Source organism: Pelophylax lessonae (genome assembly GCF_965119305.1).
Source record: "Pelophylax lessonae genome assembly, chromosome: 9".
Classification (NCBI taxonomy): Eukaryota; Metazoa; Chordata; class Amphibia; order Anura; family Ranidae; genus Pelophylax; species Pelophylax lessonae.
This window is the reverse complement of record NC_138776.1, coordinates 269,837,569-269,856,725: the sequence shown is the minus strand read 5'-3', so window position 1 is coordinate 269,856,725 and position 19,157 is coordinate 269,837,569.

Sequence of the window (19,157 nt, the reverse complement as noted above, 5' to 3'; positions counted from 1 at the left end):
TCTCTCTGGTGACTTCTAGAATCTTCTTTTTATTTCTCTATTCTATCAGGGAGGGAGGTGGAGGCAATGTGATGGTCATATGATCTCCAGACTTCACAGGAGGAAAACTCTAGATTTGAACACAAATATTAAAATCAAATTACATTCCCAGAATCCTCCTCACCTCTCTGGCCAGGTCTCTTTTTATTTAAACCCCACTTCATGCTGAGGTTTCTGATATTACATACAATCAGAGATGTATAGTAACTAAGTAGAACTACTTCACTACTGTACTTAAGTACCGAAAGGCGTTATCTGTACTTTCCTAAAGTAGAATTTTTTTTCTCCTACTTCCACTTTTACTTCACTACATTTTTTCCATGATTTCAATACTTCTACTCCGATATTTTTTTTTTTTGCTGCATAGTTACTCATTAGAAATATAAAAATTACCACTGCCAGAACAGTAGATGGAAGTTTCATGAAGCTCAAAACATTGTGTATTATCAGCGCATACGAAAATAAAAGCTACTGTATGTATAAATAAAAGCTGCATTTGAAATAATAAAAAACAATATGATGTTCAAACTTTTGACTTCTTTCTTTAATAACTACATAACACAGTACTGGTACTTTTACTTTCAGTACTTGAGTAGCAAATTTTTTTAAAAAACTACTTGCAATACTTAAGTACAAAAAATGTTGAATACTTGAGTACTTCTACTCAAGTCACTTTTTGATCGAGCACTTGTACTTTTACTCAAGTATGGGTTTCGAGTACTTTATACAACTCTGCATACAATGCAGGTCCAACAGCCCTACTTTGAAAGTAAGGAGGCCTGGGGTTCAGCCCACATCCTAAGAGCACCAGAAATAAAGAGTTGGATAGAGAAATATTGGAGGGAGGAGCTGTGATGTCAGTGTCATGTCATAGGATTCTCTGACTCTGATTGGAGAGACATTGGGAGGAGGAGCTGTGTGGTCAGTGTGGTGTCATAGGATTCTCTGACCCTGATTGGAGGGACATTGGGAGGAGGAGCTGTGAGGTCAGTGTGGTGTCATAGGATTCTCTGACCCTGATAGGAGGGACATTGGAAGGAGGAGCTGTGTGGTCAGTGTGGTGTCATAGGATTCTCTGACCCTGATAGGAGGGACATTGGGAGGTGGAGCTATGTGGTCAGTGTCATGTCATAGGGTTCTCTGACTCTGATTGGTGGGACATTGGGAGGAGGAGCTGTGGGGGCACTGTGTGAGGTTTCTGCACACAAAGAATCATATTCCCCCGGGTGCGTCCCACCTCTTCTAAAATCAAAGATGAACTTTTTCTGTGGGCTTTGTCAGGACACATCATATTCCTGTGATCTCCGTGTACTCCAGAGACTTTACTGATCACATTTTAGGATCAATATCTGAGACTGGGATCATTACGGAAAAAAAAAAAAATTCCGTATATTTACTACAAATTACATTTTTTCCTCTTTCTTATTTGAATCCTAAAAAATAAAGACATACATATTCCAATCCTCCTTAAATACACCCCCCCCCCCCCCACTAATAAAAGTAGTATAATCCGTTTGTCAGGAGTGGGTTGTTGTCAGGGCTGGGCTTCTGCTATTAATAGCAGCTCTCTACTGCACAGATGCTGCTCAGCTGTCGGGTAATTACCAGCCATTCATTGTTTCCACAGTGACTCACCTGGTTATCATTACCTGCCTCATTAGTCCAGCCTACAGCCAGCCCCTTTTTGCTATTTAAACTGCCTTGCTCATTTCCTCTGTGCCTTTCCTGGTCAACATCTCTAGCGTGTCTCTGCTGTGTTCCTGTTATGACTTGCCCTGGCTGACGTCTCTTCTGATTTCTGATCCTGATTTTTGGCTTCTGACAACGCTGATTTCTGATCCCGGCTTGTCTGATTACCCGCACTGTCTTCCAAACCCTGGCTTCTGTTTTTGACTACGTTCCTGTTCTGTGTTATTTTTGCTATTACATTAAAGGTGTGATTTTTAACTACATTTTCTGTCTCTGCCTGGTTTATGGTTGCTGACAGTTGTGCTCTTGCTCATCATTCCAGCATCCTGGTTTTGGCTGTAATGTATTCTTTCTTTCTTTCTTTCAGTCTATCTGCAAAGTGAATGATGTGGTCAGTTTCTGGGTGGAGACCAAATCTGATTGAAGCCAGCCAAGCCTGCAGTCCCATGCTTGTGATATTGCGTTTGTAGCACGTGCTCCAAGCTCTCTGTTTGTCTGCCCTGCTGTTTGGATTCCCTTGTTGAAGGCCTTAATTCAGATCTTGAAATATAAAATACAGCGCTGAAAATGAAATCCTATGCATATATGGAAAAGTAAATACAATCGAAAATAACGATAAAATTCTGGAACAGTCCAATCCACCCATGCATCATGGCAAGTGAAGAGATCCGTCTAATAGGTGCTTGAAAAAAGTGAGAACCTCCACCACATGTATAGTGACCAATTGGCCTCTTACCGAATACAGGTGACCAATGCTCTCACAAAGGTCAACAACGCTTTTGCTCAAGGCAGGACGACCAGATTCCCAAAATGATGACAGAAGCTCCTAGATTTCTTGGATCTCCTTCCAAGGATAGGATCTATCATGCAGTGTCCCTCTCAAACATGGAATAGAGACAGGGAAAGACCATGGTGCAGTATGTTCCAAGTAAAAGCGTTTATTTAAAATAAAATGCACTCACCACACGTAAGAACATGAGGGACCTTAAGAATAAATTTCAATGATCGCTGGCGGGCGATGCATTCAAACCGGCTTGTGACGTCGACGCTGACAGCTCCGCCTACATGTTTCGCAGGCAACTGCGTCATCCATGTAGGCGGAGCTGTCAGCGTCGACGTCACAAGCCGGTTTGAATGCATCGCCCGCCAGCGATCATTGAAATTTATTCTTAAGGTCCCTCATGTTCTTACGTGTGGTGAGTGCATTTTATTTTAAATAAACGCTTTTACTTGGAACATACTGCACCATGGTCTTTCCCTGTCTCTATTCCATGTTTGAGAGGGACACTGCATGATAGATCCTATCCTTGGAAGGAGATCCAAGAAATCTAGGAGCTTCTGTCATCATTTTGGGAATCTGGTCGTCCTGCCTTGAGCAAAAGCGTTGTTGACCTTTGTGAGAGCATTGGTCACCTGTATTCGGTAAGAGGCCAATTGGTCACTATACATGTGGTGGAGGTTCTCACTTTTTTCAAGCACCTATTAGACGGATCTCTTCACTTGCCATGATGCATGGGTGGATTGGACTGTTCCAGAATTTTATCGTTATTTTCGATTGTATTTACTTTTCCATATATGCATAGGATTTCATTTTCAGCGCTGTATTTTATATTTCATTTTCTGATCACACCGTGGTTTATGACAGCTGCTTACACTGGTAGCGCGGATATTCAGTTTGTTTGTTGGCTTAATTCAGATCTTGACTACTCTCTGAACTCTGCCTGCCTTTTGACTACGGATTTGACCCTGACTATTCTGAACCTTGCCTGCCTTGTAACTGTCGTTGAAATCTAATGCTCTCCGTGCGGGTAAAGCATATACAGCCATTTATTTAAATAAAGGTACTCACAAACCGCTTGTAATACAATAAGACCGCACAACAGAGAGGATGCAGCTCCGCCCCCTATAATTGTTACGTCTTTGCCGATAGGGCGCTGACTTCAACAGTAGAGCTCTACGGCTGTATATGCTTTACCCGCATGGAGAGCATTAGATTTCTTTCTGCTTATGTGGTGATCTCTTTGTGCCCTCTGTGAGAGGGACACCATCGCGGTTACCTGGTCCCAGTGCATCCGTTAGTGAAACCTCCACACCATCTGGTGACACCTGCCTGTGACCCCTGAGGGGTAAACGCTTTGTTTGAATCAGCTCTCTGGGTCAAAGTTTAAGGTGAGAGGCTTAGATCTCTGGTGGCAGTGGAGTGGAGCACAGTATTTTCTCCTAATCACGTTATTGGGTGATCACAGTTCTGGATACCGGAATGCACTTATGATTCATGGACACTGAGATCGCATTTTTTATTGTATACACAGATTGATTTCCATTATATGTTGCACTTTGTTTCTGGCGCAGCACCTTTTAAGTTTGATCAAATTGTATTTTGTAAGTGAATAACACTATTTTGTGTTAGCTGCCGGATCTTCTTATTTTATACACTGTTTTGGGTTTGTACACTGGTTGATTATATCCCTGCTCTGAGATTAATTTATTTATTTTTTGGTTATAACTGCGCTGATAGTTTTTCTGCTCAACATTCATCATAGCATTGTGTTTAAGTCTTGGGGGCAACTGAGTATCGGTAGGCCTGCTTGCCTTATGGGAAAGGAGGCTGCTATAGGCGAAGAACACAGAAGCCAGCTATAGTGTCTGACCACCTGCGTTAGGGGTAAGCGTGACATTGTTAGTATAGATGTAGTAATTCTACAACAGATTGATGAGGTGAGAAGGTCATTGGTGGAAAAGGAGACATCACCAAAATGAAGGAAATGTATCAGCCCTATAAGTGGGGGAATGCTATGACCCTGAAGGGGTACATCTACGTTTCCACACTATATATGGCTGGGGAGCGCACATCTTTCTATAAGTGGGTTCTTTATTTAAGTGGGCGCACTTCAGCTCTGCACTTCAGCGATTGCACAAAGCGAGAATACACAGCAAACTACTTTGAAAAACGCCAAACAGACTGCAGGTGACCTTGTTTCCTAATTCAGCTCTCCTTCCTCTCTGTAACATGCGCTTTCTACCAATCCTTCTGATAGTTGTGTCCTCACTCCTTATTCTCTCTTTCTTCACCCCTCTTCTCCACCCCACAGCCTGTATATATCACCCTCACTTCTGTCCTCTCCCTATTCCTGCACTCACCCAACTCCTGCTAATTCTAAACCCACATGCTAATAAAACCTCCAGAACCCTGAGGCATGTCCCTTCATATAAATTGCAATCCCATATTTCCTCCCTCACCCTTCTGCTTCTTCCAACCTCTGGAGATTAAACCCCAAACCCTGTGCCTCCATCGCTGAACTGTATCCAAAACTCCCATCACCCCATGCCCTCTGGCAAGAGCAGCAATCCACACAATTTAGTTTCCAACCATCTACCCTTAACGCTACTTCGTCCTCGACTGCCTTCATCCACTAACTAATCCACTGCCCTGGAAATCGGCAATCACTACAAAAATAGGATTGATACAATTCGGGATGAGATCTCCGCTGTACAGATATCACTCCATATTCAAAGGCACACTCAACTCTGCTACTATACACGAGGTTGCTAAACTTTTTTCAACACCCACCTAACCACCTGCTCCCTGGACCCTTGCAAATATTGTGGTCACCCTCTGACTCTATCCTACACTCTTTATTCAACATCTTCAATCACTCCCTCTTTTCTGGCATCACTTCCATACTTAAAAAACCTTAATTGGACCCAGAGATGTATAGTAACGAAGTAGAACTACTTAAGTACTGTACTTAAGTACCGAAAGGCGGTATCTGTACTTTCCTAGAGTAGAATTTTTTTCTCCTACTTCTACTTTTACTTCACTACATTTTTTCGATGATTTCGATACTTCTACTCAAGTATTTTTTTTTTGTGCTGCATAGTTACTAGTTACTTTTAAAAAAATTACCACTGCCAGAACAGTAGATGGCAGGTTGCATAAAGCTCAAAAAAATGTGTATAATGTCATTTGTAAATCAGCGCATACGAAAATAAAGGCTGTGTATAATAAAAGCTGCTATACCAAATCTTTCCAATAAAAAGAAAATATGAAACAAACAAATAATTGGTGCTACAGCGCTTAAAGTGCATCAAGAAACTACTAACAAACACAGGTTAATCATTTGAATAAATCATTTGAAATAATAAAAAACAATATGATGTTCAAACTTTTGACTTCTTTCTTTAATAACTACATAACACAGTACTTGTACTTCTACTTTCAGTACTTGAGTAGAAATTTTTTTTCAAAACTACTGGTACTTTTTACTTTTAGTACTTAAGTAGCAAATTTTTTGAAAAAACTACTTGCAATACTTAAGTAAAGAAAATGTTGAATACTTTAGTACTTCTACTTAAGTAACTTTTTCTGCGAGCACTTCCACTTCTACTCAAGTCACTTTTTGATCGAGCACTTGTACTTTTACTCAAGTAGAAATTTCGAGTACTTTATACAAGTCTGATTGGACCCCACCAATCTTAACAACCTACACCCTATCTCCTTGCTCCCCTTTTCCTCCAAACTTCCTGAATGTTTAGTCTACAACCAACTGAACGCCCATTTCACTGACAATCTTCTTGATCCCTTTTATTCAGGATTTCATCATCAACACTCCACAGAAACTGCTCTCCTTCAATGAACATACCCCCGGGACAGTACATTCCACAATGGCTAGCCTCTGATCTGTCCCGGTTCGCACTTACCTGCAAGAAAAAATACTCACTTATAAAATTTCTTCCACAGCGTTGCCATCTCTGTTGTGGGCAGCTGAAGCCAGCGCGAGCCTCTTCTGCGTCTTTTTCTCCCAGAATGCACCTTCACCGCTTGCCCAGAAGCTGTTTAGCGGGGAATGCGGCGTCGCACCGGAAGTGACGAGCGGGGCCGGTGCAGTCGCATTGATTCCTGGGAGCGATGACGTTCAGCTCCCAGGAATCATTGCAAACCGGAAGAGACGGCACGGGCCGAGGCCACAGAGGGAGGAAGTGACGAAAGGTGAGTATTTCTTTCTACAATTACAAGTAAAAAAAATAAATAATCCTAACTATCCAATTCCTTTTCAGGTGAAGCAAAGCAAGCGGATGGGCACAAAATCAATTAGGTCGATTTTGTGCCCGGAACTCCGCTTTAAACTCCCAAATCATCTTCTATTGGCCAAATCCAATGGACATTATTCTGTACTCCTACTTCTGGACCTCTCTGCTGCCTTTGACACAGCAAACCACCCCCTCCTTCTTAAAAAACTCCAATCGTTTGGTCTCAGTGACTGTACTCTTCACTAGCTCTCATCCTACCTATCCCACCACACCTTCAGAGTCACAACTTTACTTCCTCCTCTCCCCTTCCTTTCTCCGTCGGGGTCCTACAAGGTTCTGTTCTTGGACCACCCCTGTTCTCCATCTAAACCTCTTGCCTGGGTAAGCTCATAGCCTCCATGCCTTCCAATACCATTTCTACACCGATGACACCCAAATCTTTGTCTCTACCCCTCAGCTCACTCCATCAGTCTCCTCACAAATATCTAATTTACTAACAGACATATAAACATGGATGTCACATCACTTCCTCAAACTAAATCTATCAAAAACCGAGCTCATAATATTTCCTTCCCCACGTGCCGCTTCCCCTGACTTCTGTGTCAAAATCAACTTCTCAACTATCCACTCGTCCTCGCATTTCAGGGTGCTAGGTGTAATTCTGGACTCTGAACTATCCTTCCGGCCCTACATCCAGATCTTCAACATCTCCAAAATACCCCCCTTCGTAACCAATGACACCATAAAGCTCCTAGTTCCCTCCCTGTTCATCTCTTGCCTCAACTATTGAAACTTCCTCCTCATTAGATTACCTTTACATGGGTTAACACCCCCCCCCCCCCCTTCAGTCCATCATAAATGCTGAAGCCAGGGTTATCCACCTTACCAACCACTCAGCATCTGCTACCCCTCTCTGCCAATCCCTCCACTGGTTTCTATTCAGTGTCCTCCACCCCTCTCTGCCAATCCCTCCACTGGTTTCCATTCAGTGTCCTCCATCCCTCTCTGCCAATCCCTCCACTGGCTTCCATTCAGTGTCCTCCACCCCTCTCTGCCAATCCCTCCACTGGCTTCCATTCAGTGTCCTCCACCCCTCTCTGCCAATCCCTCCACTGGCTTCCATTCAGTGTCCTCCACCCCTCTCTGCCAATCCCTCCACTGGCCTCCATTCAGTGTCCCCCAAAGCCATCCACAACTCAGCTCTCTACATCACTAACCTAGTCTCACAATACCAAACAAAACATTCTCTTTGTTCCTCCAAAGACCTCCTGCTCTCTAGCTCCCTCGTTACCTCCTCCCATGCTTGACTCCAGGGATTCTCCTGAGCCTCTCCCATCTTCTGGAACTCCCTATCCCAATTTGTCTGTCTGTCTCCTACTCTGTCCACTTTTAGATCATCCCTGAAAATCCTTCTCTTCAGAGAAGCCTTTCCTGCCCCACCTAACTGGAGATTTATTTTCTCCATCAGCTCACCCCCCGCAGTAATTGCCTTTTGTATCCTTTGACCCTCCCTCTTAGATTGTAAGCTCTAATGAGCATTGTAACTCTACTGTCTGCCCTCACGTTGTGCAAACTGTTGGCACAATACAGGGGCGTAACTACAGGGGTTGCAATTGCAACTGGGCCCAATGCTCCACCTGGACAGGAGGGGTGGTGGGGGCAGCATGTAGAGAAATCACTGTCCTCCTTTTTCCTCCTCTAGCTGCAGGAGGAAAATGGAGGAGATTGGTTCCCCTGTATGCTGCCCCCGCAACTCCTCCTATCCAGTTCATTTGTGTTCTGCTGTCTCTGGGCCCCTGTGTGCTCCCCTTCCCCCCACCTCCACTGTGCTCCCTCCCCTCTCCTGCCAGCTGCTGCAGGGGATGTGTCACAATAGAGAACCAGGAAGGGGTCCTTTTCTGAATGGACAGAGTCATAGTCAGTGACATTGTAAAAAAATAAAAAATAATACATTTAAAGTATCAAAAAATAAAAACTACTGACAGCAGTGGGTGAACTTCCAGGATCATAAAGGTCACACTTGCGAATGGGCCCTCGCTTTTTACCACCATGGGAAGGGCCCCAAGATGGCAGTAAAGGGACCCACTGCAGAACTTGTGAAAGGGTCCTGCTGCAAGACTGTAATAAAGGGCCCCAGGATCAGTCTGAAAAGCCCCAGGCTTGAAGGTAAGGGCCCCGGCCAGGGGTCTGGGGGTCATTCTTTGTTTCTTGCGCCAGGGCCCTGAGCCTTTGGCACAATATAAATTCTGTATAATAATAATATATGTGTGTATCATCAACTGCTGGAGATAAAAGAGGTCACAGTGACTATGGAGGAAGAGGACGGACATGATTGGGGGAGGGGGGGTTACTGGGTGTAAATAGAAAATAAGATCTTATTACCTCCTCTGCTGCCACTCCCAGTGATGTCTCCTCGCTACATCTCCCGAATCACCTTTCACCCCAAACTTCCTATTTTTTCCTGACATCACTTCCTGTCTGTAGCTAACATCACTTCCTGTCTTCCATAGAGACTTCCTGTCCAGGTAAAAGTGAGATCCCCACCTTGTGGAGCTCAGAGGAACTGCAGCCCCGAGAAACATCTCGTAGTGTGATCACGGCCTTGTGCTGTGTGTGTATGTACTGTATATCCTTATAGATGGGTCATCTCCACTCCCACCAAGGGGGGGGGGGGGAAATATATTACTGCCTATTACAATAAGGTGACCGTTTTTTTTAAATGAAATCCAGGGACATTTATTTTTTTATTGGCAAATGGTAAACTATTTTATAATCATATTTTCTTCTAATGATCTATGCGGTGTATGTGGGATGTGTTTATGGAGTGATTGTAAGATAAATACGTTATTTCTCACATTTGTTCCATGACATAGAAAAAAAAAAAAGATACTTCTTAGATTTTTTTGGGATATGACTACCAAATGTTAAGAAGATAAGAGGAAAGACTTGGAGGGGGGATGGGGTGGCAAAACTCGAATCCTACCCGGGTAGGAGTGATGGTGTCACCCTCTCTGCAAAAGGTAAGAAATATTGCAGAGCTGCAATGTGCAAATAGTGGTGAGACCCCCCCGATATATATATATAATCATAATAATAAAATATGGACATCAATTGTACATTGTATTATGATTATATATCGGGGGGTCTCACCACTATTTGCACATTGAGGCTCTGCGATATTTCTTCCGTTTTGCAGAGAGGGTGACACCATCACTCCTATATTCTAATACACAGGATGATTAGCATCTCTGTTATTATTATTGTATGTGGGGGGTTTCACCATTATTTGCACATTGAAGCTCTGCAATTTCTCAGAATATTTGTGCAGAGGGGGTGACACCATCACTGCTATGTTGCAATACATTGGTGGATTTGCACTGGATATTCATGTATAGGTGTCACTATTGCACTTATAAGTCCATTTGTAGAATATTATAGATGAAGTGTAGGGCAGTGCTGCATTTTTGGCTTTTTATTGTTGCACGTTAGATGAGGGAACCAGCTAACAAGATTCTCTTATTGCTTTTCAGATTTTTTTACTAGCTTTGTAGATGTTTTACTGGATTTTTTATTGCCTCTGTGTACTGGTAACCAGTGGCCCTGCCTATTGGTGGTCAGTGCAACCCCATGTACGCTGGTGGGTAGAGATGTATAGAACAGTTCCCGGCGAACTTAGCATGTTCGCGTTCGCCGCTGCCGGCGAACATATGCGATGTTCGGTCCGCCCCCCATAAGACATCATTGAGGCAAACTTTGACCCTGAACTTTACAGTCAGCAGACACATTTCCAGCCAATCAGCATACCTCCCTCCCACACCCTCCCACCTCCTATAAATAAGCAAGGGCAGCATCCATCTTAGATCATTCTGAAGCAGTGTGTGTAGTGAGAGTAGGGAGAGAGCTGCTGCTGCTGCTGCTGCTGCTGTTGCTGTTAAGCTAGGGACAGTTAGTCAGTGTTCCTGGTCTTGCAGTGTTCTTGGTCCACTACTGCTGTAATATCAGCACCCAAAAAGCCCTTCTAAGGGCTGGTATTTGTGTTTTTTTTTTTTTTTTATATATATATATATATATATATACCTAGTGTCCCCAACAGCCCTTTTAAGGGCTGGTAATTGAGGATTTTTTTTATTTATATATATACAAATATATATACATATATATATATATATAGTGTCCCCAAAAGCCCTTTTAAGGGCTGGTAAGGTAATTTTTTCTTTATATATATATCTATATATATCTATTGTACACTGCAGTTGCCTGCCCGCTGTGTGTGAGAGGCCACAGACCTACCACAGACTGTACTGTGTGCACACCACACTCATTTCGGGTGGCACAGGCACAGTACCTTGCATTTTAAAAAATATTTTTTTTTTCCTCTGTCATAATTGCAGTGAGTGCTGTGTCAGGTCCACAGAGTGCACTGTACCCACTGCAGTGCACTGCCCACCACTGATATATATACGGTGGCACAGCATCTTGTTGCAATAAATTGAAAAAAAAAAATATTTTTTATTATTGCAGTTGCCTGGGCTGCCAGTTACTGTCAGGTCCACAGAGTGTACTGTGCCCACTGCAGTGCCACTGTGTGCCCACCCACCACTGATATATAAGGTGGCACAGCAGCTTGCAAAGTAAAAAAAAATATATATATTTTTTAATTGCAGTTGCCTGGGTGCCAGTGACTGCTGTCAGGTCCACAGAGAGTGTACTGTGCCACTGCCCACCCACCACTGATATATATGCCTGCAAGAGAAAAAGCCAGCCGCAGAGAAGCCGTATTCCTGAAAATATAAGAAAAATGCTGTTTTTTAGGGGTTCTGGACATGCTACAGAGCTGAAACTTGACAGGTACACTTTTTAGACCCCCCAGACACTAAATACAAAAAATGACATGCCTGCCTAAAAAAATGCCCGATAAATGCCTGCAAGAGAAAAAGCCAGCCGCAGAGAAGCCGTATTACTGAAAATATAATAAAAATGCTGTTTTTTAGGGGTTCTGGACATGCTACAGAGCTGAAACTTGACAGGTACACTTTTTAGACCCCCCAGACACTAAATACAAAAAATGACATGCCTGCCTAAAAAAATGCCCGATAAATGCCTGCAAGAGAAAAAGCCAGCCGCAGAGAAGCCGTATTACTGAAAATATAATAAAAATGCTGTTTTTTAGGGGTTCTGGACATGCTACAGAGCTGAAACTTGACAGGTACACTTTTTAGACCCCCCAGACACTAAATACAAAAAATTACATGTCTGCCTAAAAAAATGCCCGCTGAATGCCTGCAAGAGAAAAAGCCAGCCGCAGAGAAGCCATATTCCTGAAAATATAAGAAAAATGCTGTTTTTTAGGGGTTCTGGACATGCTACAGAGCTGAAACTTGACAGGTACACTTTTGTGACCCCCCAGACACTAAATACAAAAAATGACATGCCTGCCTAAAAAAATGCCCGATAAATGCCTGCAAGAGAAAAAGCCAGCCGCAGAGAAGCCATATTCCTGAAAATATAAGAAAAATGCTGTTTTTTAGGGGTTCTGGACATGCTACAGAGCTGAAACTTCACAGGTACACTTTTTAGACCCCCCAGATGCTAAATCCAAAGAAATTTTTTATTTTTATTTTTTTTTAATTTTTCCAATAATTGGCTCTCTATCAAAAAATTATAATTTTTAAGAACTTTTTTTTGCGTGATCCCTCTCCGGCATGCCACAGTCCAGGTGTTAGTCCCCTTGAAACAACTTTTCCATCACTATTGTGGCCAGAAAGAGTCCCTGTGTGTTTTAAAATTCGCCTGCCTATTGAAGTCTATGGCGGTTCGCCCGGTTCGCCGGTTCGCGAACATTTGCCGATGTTCGCGTTCGCCGTTCGCGAACGGCGAATTTTAGGTTCGCGACATCACTACTGGTGGGGTGTGTGCCCCCTGTATGCTGGAGGTCAATGTGTCCCCTGTATGCTGGTGGTCAGTGTGCCCCCTGTATGCTGGCGGTCAGTGTGCCCCTGTATGCTGGAGGTCAGTGTGCCCCCTGTATGCTGGAAGTCAGAGTGCCCCCTGTATGCTGGAGGTCAATGTGTCCCCTGTATGCTGGTGGTCAGTGTGCCCCCTGTATGCTGGCGGTCAGTGTGCCCCTGTATGCTGGAGGTCAGTGTGCCCCTGTATGCTGGAGGTCAGTGTGCCCCTGTATGCTGGAGGTCAGTGCGCCCCCTGTATGCTGGCGGTCAGTGTGCCCCTGTATGCTGGAGGTCAGTGTGCCCCTGTATGCTGGAGGTCAGTGTTCCCCCTGTATGCTGGAGGTCAGTGTGCTCCCTGTATGCTGGAGGTCAGTGTTCCCCCTGTATGCTGGAGGTCAGTGTTCCCCCTGTATGCTGGAGGTCAGTGTCCCCCCTGTATGCTGGAGGTCATTGTGTCCCCTGTATGCTGGTGGTCAGTGTGCCCCCTGTATGCTGGCGGTCAGTGTGCCCCTGTATGCTGGAGGTCAGTGTGCCCCCTGTATGCTGGAAGTCAGTGTGCTCCCTGTATGCTGGCAGTCAGTGTGACCCCTGTATGCTGGCGGTCAGTGTGCCCCCTGTATGCTGGAGGTCAGTGTGCCCCCTGTATGCTGGAGGTCAGTGTGCCCCCTGTATGCTAGCGGTCAGTGTGCCCCCTGTATGCTGGTGGTCAGTGTGCCAATTGGTTGTTTGAACTGAACAACCCAGTGCTGCAAGGTGATGACCACTAAGACATTCTGCTGCTTTTCCCTTCTGTTCAATTTGCACCACTCTTCTAGCATGAGCTTCTAGATTAAACATCATAGGGAAAAAGGCAATGCACTCCTTTGGAAGTGCTAAAAATACTTGCATTGCAGTTACCTCTGCAGGAAGGGAGGTACAAAAACCTGCTTATAGGCCGTCCTCATCTTCCTTTTAGGAATTGTTTGAAGAGGGTTAAATTGGTCAGTTGACTGATCCTACAAGGGAAAAGCTTGACATGGTCAGAGTTGAGACTCCTTGCACAGGGAGAGATGTAACAAACTCCTTTACAGTGTCTTGACTACCTGTGGCAACCTGTTGGTAGGGGCCATCTTCCTCCCTGGATGTCTGAACAAAGCAGGACATTTATACAGGGATTTTCCTGTAAAGCACCAAAGGCCCAGTCTACGGTGTGCCTAATACATGCAGATCTGGAGAGGCTTAATAGAAAGTGTCCATCAGTCAGCTTCCCATACACCAGCTTTATGAGGCCTGCAGAAGGGCTGACAATCCAGGAACAGTATCAGTAAGGAAGACGCTGCCCCCTCCAGCTATAACCTGCATAGAGCAGCCACAGTATAGAGGGATTAGGCTGCAGCGGCACAAGGACCTGTCGCAGTAAGAAATAAATCCATGATAAACAGACACGGTGCAAAGGAGAACTCCATATTATAAAGAAATAAAATATTATAACATATAAAATTGTTACTCTAGCTATGTTGTATTTCTTTTTTTTTTTTTTTTAATTCGTAATTCAAACTACGGCTGCTAAAGTCTCCTAAGCTGTCAAAAAAGACAGTATAACAGTTGTTTGATTGCTGGGTGAGAAAAACCCGTAAGGGGTTAATTACTGCTAAAGGAATACTGACACTGCAGCTTCTCACATCAGAGCACCGTCCCAGCAGGTGAATAATCAAACAGACCCTGCCATACAGATGTAGAGCCCTCCTAGGTAGGGGCTAGAATGAGTGGATATAGTTTTTGGTTCCTCTGCCTAACAGGGACACAGCTCATGCTGTCTTGATGTTTCACACTGATCCAATAGCCATGGAGTATATTGGACAGTGGGTGGAGTCCTGGCAGATGAGAGCATGGATGTCTGTAGCAATGTTGTTGAAGTATTTTTCTAATTTGGGTATGTTGTCTAGTATAAGGTGTTATTAAACCGACTATTTCTGTTTTTGGTTGTTTCAGGCCTCGGAACATAACTTCCTCTCTTTTGTGCTTATAAGCCCTATTGTAAACTTTTTCGCAGTGTAGTAGCCTCTAATAAGCAATCTCTTTGGAAGGGAGTCCGCCTCCCGTTTAAAATCTTCGTTGTTCGAACAGATTGGATGCAATCTAAGATACTGGGAGTAGGGTATACTATGTACCGGGGGGTATGGATGAAAGCTATTGGCATGTAAAACCGTGTTCCTGGCTGTTGGTTTTCTATAAAGTTTAGTTTCTATCCCGCCTTCTTCTTGTATAAGAATTTGTAAGTCTAAGATCACACTACTACACATATACGGTATCTCACAAAAGTAAGTACACCCCTCACATTTTTGTAAATATTTTATTCTATCTTTTCATGTGACAACACTGAAGAAATGAGACTTTGCTACAATGTAAAGTAGTGAGTGTACAGCTTGTATAACAGTGTAAATCTGCTGTCCCCTCAAAATAACTCAACACACAGCCATTAATGTCTAAACCGATGGCAACAAAAGTGAGTACACCCCAAGTGAAAATGTCCAAAGATGAAGAAAAACGGCGTTATCGGTTGATCCCTCGCACTTTCGTTAATTGGTTGCAAGCATTTGCGATTCTAGCTAGCATCATTGGAGAGCGGAACCCCCGAACATTGTTCGGCTCTTTTCTGCTTCTTGGATGCCATAGGCGAAGCTTACAGGGTTTATGGTAGTTCGGCGTGGCTGCTGTAGGACGAGCAGTTCTGGCAGCGCAAAGCTATACGATCGTCCTTGAGGTGGGACCACAAGGACATTAGCCTCTGGATGCAGCTTATGTCATTGGCGATGGCCCCAAATCAGTTTTTTCCAGGGTGGGCCGGCGTTCCAAGGTGTGGTGGGAGGTGCTGTGGGTAGCGGATCTGGATAGCAGCGACCCAGACGTTCGTTTGGTGGTTCTATATTTTATGGCTAGACAATTCGAGCAGGACGTGTCAGCATCCGCCATAGCTCGCAAGTTGTCCAGCCTGGCTTTCTTGTTTAAGTTGCAGGGGAACTGTGATTTTACGAAGGATTTAGTTGTTCGGCAAGCTCTGAAGGGGTATGGCCGGTCTCACGTCCTGTGTCATTTCCCCTCCTGTTGGATATTGTCGCCACTGTGTTTTTCAAGTTATGAAGTCCACATGTTTAGGGCAGCATTCTGCCTCGTGTTTTTTGGGACTTTTAGGATTGAGGAGCTGGTTAGCCCTTCCAAGGTAGTTTCAGGGGGCTTGCTGGCGCATGATGTCTCCTGCACTGGGGATGAGGTCAGCCTGTTGCTCCGCAGGTCCAAAACGGATCAGACGGGTAGGGGCGCGCGGGTCAGGTTGTTTGCCATGCCTACATCGCCTTTGTGCCCAGTGGGCGTGGTGCAGGATTTTCTGTCAATACGGGTGTGGGTAGCTCATTTTTAATCCATGCTGACGGGTCTTCTTTGTCCAGATTTCAGTTTATCGCGGTGTTTCGAAAGTGTTTGAATGTACTGCGTTTCGATGCCAAATGCTGTGCCTCACACTCCTTCCGTATCAGGGCGGCCACGGAAGCCGCCCGATGGGGGTTGGATGAGGAAGCGGTTAAGCGGATTGGAAGGTGGGATTCAAAGAGGTTTTTGTTGTATGTTCGTCCTCATCTGTTGTAAGTTTAGTGGGGTATGTCAGTGTTTGTGTCTGGTTCCACAATTTACCTTTTAGACGGGCTCCAGCACTTAGAGACCGGCTTGTTCAGAGCGAGTACAAAGGACATTCCACCCTTAACCCCTGTAACTACAAAGGGACGTACATGTGTGGGTCCTGCAACTATTGCAGATATATGTACACATATAAAAATCCCACATTACCCAATGGCACCAAATTTCAAGCTAGACACTTTGCAAATTGCCGCACGCATGGGGTTGTGTATCTATTACTGTGTGATTGCGGCTGTTTTTATGTCGGGAAAACCAAACGAGTTTTGGAGACGCATTTACCGACATATCAGAAGTATGCAAACCTGTGATCCCAAGTTGCCACTGGGACGCCATGTCACCCTGGTACATTCTGGGAAATTCCCCAAACCCAAATTTCTTGTTCTAGATCGTATCCATCCCAGCTCCAGGGGCGGAGACTGGAACAAGCGTCTCCTGCAGCTGGAGCTGAGATGGATCTATTCCCTTAAGGCTACTGAACCCCCAGGCTTGAATGAGGCAGTCTCTTTCAAGCCGTTTTTGGAAGGTTTTAATTCAGGAGGTATGGAGAGATAGAATATTACTAGTTTTGTCCGGCCCCCTTTTCGGGGTTTTCTTTATAATCTAGTCTTGTCATCATTCTCTGTTCTTTTTTGTAGTTTCATTTGTTTTTTCCCTCCACATATAATAGCTGTCTGATTGTAAAAAAACAGGTATGATTGTTCCTTACCGATGCTGATAACAATGAGGACCCTTTAATAAAAACAAATGATTTCATATCCATTCTTATAATGAATCCCTATTACGCTGTTATATACATCTCAATGTTTAAAAGATTATTGTCAGTCATGTAATACTATGCACAATTTTTATTGATAAATTAAATTGTGTTTTCCTATAGGTAGTTGATGGGTTTGTGTGTCCCCTTCCACTTGGTCAACCCGGTGTTCTAAAATTTAGTCGGACCCTCGTCACTTCCGGTGATACTACGTCACCACCAGCTGGAGCGACAGCTGTTGCGAGCCCCGGTGCGCATGCGCCCAAGACATTTTCCAGGTCAGATGAAATTTTAAGACTTTGCTAACAGCTGACTGAGAGGAGGCGGGGCTGAGGTGGGACGACAACACCGCCGCAGGAAAATTTTACAACACCGCCGCATCAAGAGCTGACTTAGAGGGGACTGTCCGTCCCGAGGAGGCGGGAAGGAAGTGAATATATATAATTTTAGAACACCGCCTGAGGTCCCTAGACTTTCGCACTCAGAGCCACTTCCGCCTGTTCTCCCGATACTTCCGCCCTTACTGACACATACCTCCGCCTGAGGTCCATAGACTTCCGCCCTCACATAGAAGTGAATTCCGCATTCTCTATGGAAAGTAATAGAGAACTAATAGAGAACCCCTCTAAGTCAGCTCTGCTTGCTCGATGATGCGGCGGTGTTATACAATTTTCCCGCGGCGGTGTTGTCGTCCTACCTCAGCCCCTCCTCCTCCTCCTCTCAGTCAGCTGTTAGCAAAGAATAACATTTTATTGGACCTGGAAAATATCTTGGGCGCATGCGCACCGGGGCTCGCAACAGCTGTCGCACCAGCTGGTGGTGACATAGCATCACCGGAAGTGACGAGGGTCTGGAATTTTCACGGGTCCGATGACATTTTAAAACACCGGCACGGGAAGAGGCACCCCTAGGCAGCGTAGGTCTTTTACTGCTGACACTTTGCAAGTGTCCACCGCGCTTCCTCCCATAGCTTCGCCTACGCATGACGCAGCGGTAGCATCACTTCTGTGCCGGTGGGGCGCGAGTAGCCGACCACGCCCCCAAAGCATCACACGGCAACGTGCGTCAGGTAAGAGACTTTGAGATCTCATCTGGCAGCCTTCAATTAATTTGCTCTGGAATATCTTGCACTCTGGGGGCTTCTATTCTAGAGGATTCCCCACTTTGCATACATTTTTGTATTTTTACATTGAAATGTTTTTTATTTATTTTTTCTTTGGTTTTCAAAAGCAATTGGACACTTATATGATCAGTATCTGATATATTGTTTGTGGTTGTTGGTGCCCCAGGTCAAGTATGGGATTTTATGGGCAGGAGTATGCGACAATAAGCAGAAATAGTATAATACACAAAATTTATTGCATTGTAGCAATATATATACAACAATTAAATAGTGACTTTAATGGGTAAAGTCCCATTGTGCAGTGAAGAGGAAGAAATAAAGTGTGTTTGGCATGTGGTAATAAGTGACTTAGAAGTGGTTAGTAAGTGGTCTTGCTCTGCTGTTCATCATGTCAAAGACTGGGATGAGTGCAGAGAAGGTGCCAGATCGGTGATCCGACATGTTTCGGCCAACTTAGGCCTTTATCAAGGATATTTCACCGATTCTACAGATAATCAAAAAAAGAGGGGTATCAGGTAGGGCAATATTGTACTGAAAACATACATAATTTAAACATCTGTAGGTTAACCTACAATTGTATTGTCCACTTCCTAAGACCATGCCTTCCCAGGTTTTGTCCAGGTGCTGCAGGAACAAATATGCTGCATGAGTACATTGAAGGAGTATAAAAAGTGTTTAAAAGGCTTCAAAACTGGTGGTATTTACTTGCTGAATCGAAAGACCCGATCCAGGATCCAATGTGGCTTTGAGTGGCAGAATCCACATTGATTGAGATCGTCTAACAGTTTGGGAGATTTTGTAAAAATATATATATTTTCAAGTAAGTAGATTGATTATCTTTGTTTATATAAAATTATATAAATTATATATTAAGGTAAGTAGAAACAAAAAAGGGGATTAGAGA